A 3,261-nucleotide genomic window follows, 5' to 3' on the forward strand; every position below is an offset into this window, starting at 1 on the left:
AACAAGATATCAAAGGTGGGTATTGTCATGCGACAGTACTGGAAGAATTTATCCGAATGTGTCCGCAGAGATGAATAGAGACGGTGAAAATGCCCTTTAGTGAGGCGTTGCCCCAAAAGTGGATGCACCCACATTCTTCTTCTCCTCCTTCGCGGATCAACTATCACGGGGGGGTATGGCTGCCCAAAGCTGCGTGACAAGACCCAATTAAATAACACTCGCTGAGTTGGTGTGAAATGCAGGAGGTCACACATGTTGCCCAACTACCACCAAATAACCTACACAAGCACGGCAACAAAATGGCCATGTGGGAGGGTTCCACTTGTTGGAGAGGCCTTAAATAGGTTTATGCTGAAGATTTAAATTAATTTCAGGCCTCAAAACCGTTAAATGTCCATTTTGTAAGGTTGCATGAAAAAAAACGCATTACGAATGCCATACGGATTACATACGGAGGTTTACATGTGCAAATATGCAGCCACACCTTGCCTACGGATGACATACGAAGCACTGTTTTGGGATAATTTCTGCATATTACACCTGTAAAAAACAAACCGTATTTTCATACGCCAAGTGTGAAGCTGGCCTTAAACACATATACATACATATACAGTATACTACATACATACACACACATAGTACATACATACACAGACACACATATACACACACACATATACCGGGTAGCGCGGGGAATCCCTATCTTATGCACCATGGGTAAGCTCTAGTACATTAATGTGACTCACATCTGTTTCTATTTGTAAGGGGTACAATTGTGGGCAAAGTTTGTGACAAAATACGCTTCCTTTTTCTGTTCCTTCTGCTTGATTATAATTTGTGTATATGCTATGGTAAGATGATATTTGGTTTATTATAACCACATTGCTGGTTATTAGCTCACAATCTATCTTGGTTATACACTCTGTATTTTTTAATCTGTTGTGCCCAAATTATACTTGGACGAAAGGACTATATGGTACATGGATAGTGTCCCCTTTTTTCCTCCTGGATGTGACCGCACTTTAATATGTAATGTATTTGTAAGTGCTTTTATTAATAAAATTACTGTTTATTATTCTAACTGGTGGTTCATGTTAATATATCTTTTGTTCTTTTGCTTTGAGATTTTGGTAGTACTCCACCTCCTTATGATGCTTTTTATTTACAGTTGTGCACAAAAGATTACATACCCCTGTCCACACTGCCAAAAGTACCAATACCTGGTTTACAAACAGTATCACTGTACTTGATTGGCCAGCAAACTCGTCTGACCTTAACCCCATTGAGAATCTATGAGGTATTGTAAAGAGGAAGATGAGAGACACCAGACCTCACAATGCAGACGAGCTGAATGTTGCTATCAAAGCAACCTGGGCTTCCATAACACCTCAGCAGTGCCACAGACTGATCGCCTCCATGCCTCTCCACATTGATGCAGTGATTGATGTCAAAGGAGCCCCGACCAAGTATTGAGTGCATTTACTGAACATACATTTCAATAGGCGAACATTTCGGATTTTAAAATCATTTCCTTATGCTAGTGTTTTTAAAGTATTCTAATTTACTGAGATAATGATGTATGAGTTTTGTAAGCCATAATCTTCAACATTAACAGAAATAAACACTTGAAATACATCACTCTGTTTGTAATGACTATATATAATATATGAGATTCACTTTTTGTATTGAAGAATTGAAAGAAATTAACTTTTTGATGATATTCTAATTTTGTGAGATGCACGTGGACATACACACACATAAAAAACAAGCACAGACACATACATATACACATATACATACACATACAAAAGCACACATATTAATCTATAATATCAGGTGTTCAGATGAACAGTGGAGGAGGTCGGCCACAAAGTTCAAAGATCAGCTGGATAGGGCTGCAGAAACCACTGTGGGGGATGGGGACACAGCAGAGAGGACTGATATCAGCCCCCTGCTGCAGTGCTGTCCCATACAGTGAGCCCTCCTCCCCTGACCTCTTCTCTGTGAGATGCTGCTGGAATGGAACAGTGGAGGGAGCAGAATACACACTGGAAGTCCTGCTCTTCTTCCACTAATGTCTCCTGTGTGCTGTGTGGCCTGGGCCCGCTGACTATAGGTGAGTACTCACCATTGGGGGGCGCCATGCAGGAGGACAGAGCTGGCAGCCAGCGAGTGCTCTCATCAGTCTGGAGGGGAAAGCGTTCATTGGCCAGCGTCTCTCTCCCTACATGACACGCCCCCTTTTTCAATTCCTGCACTCTGCACACCGCCCTCTCTCGCTGGCTCTAGGTATCAGAATGATTACGAGCAGGAGTGAGGGGGGCCTGGAGCTGCTCGACACCAGGCCCCTCTCACTGCCACCCATAATCTTGACTGAGCGGCCCCATAGAGGCTGCGTGGTCTGCCACTATGGGCAGTACGCCCCTGCCTGCCTCCACCTCCGGGCCCTAATGCAGTTGCAATGGCTACAACGGCGGTATGTCCGCACTTGGCCTCATAGGTACACATATGAGGCTCTGAGATCTCAGCTAATGTAAGGTAAGGTCACTCTGGGCATTGCGGTCTTTACACAAACTAGTAATTACAGTCACCTGAAACTGGCCTTATTCACAGGGAGATATGTACACAAAAAAGAAAAACTGAGGAACTATACTGTATATATATTTCTCTCAGTGATTGGGATGGAGACTGTCAGCGTCCTTCCCCATCACAGGAAGTTGCCTCTGAACTATAAGATGCACACACTTATAAGCAAGTTTTTTTCTTGCTAAAAAGTGTTTCCAATAGTCCAAAAAATATGGATTTAAAAAGTCTACATACCCCTGTTAAAATGTCGGGCTTTTGTCTTGAAAAAAAAAAAACATGCCAAGAATAATTTCTAAACTTTTTCCACCTTTAATGTCATCCATAACCTGTGCAAATTAATTGGTGTGCCTCTGCAGTTGTAAAAAAGCATTACCAGGTTGGCAGACCACTCATAAGTGATCTCCACGCCAACCCTAACTTTGGGCTGAACCCCTATCTACGCCTCTGTGCAAGACTGATGGATTTTAGAGCTTTGTTTTTAACAAGGTAAAAAATTGTCTATTACATGAGACCAAATTTATAATTCCCGGAAGTAAACAGTAAAGGTCCACCATGTTATTTGATTGTACATAGTGATATAGGTATATCTTTTCTATACTCAAAGACTAACACTGATACGTGAAATTGTTAAAAGCACTAGTCTCACGAATATATTGTGTAAACACAAGCTTCCGA

Source organism: Ranitomeya imitator, chromosome 6, assembly GCF_032444005.1.
Source record: "Ranitomeya imitator isolate aRanImi1 chromosome 6, aRanImi1.pri, whole genome shotgun sequence".
Taxonomy (NCBI): Eukaryota; Metazoa; Chordata; class Amphibia; order Anura; family Dendrobatidae; genus Ranitomeya; species Ranitomeya imitator.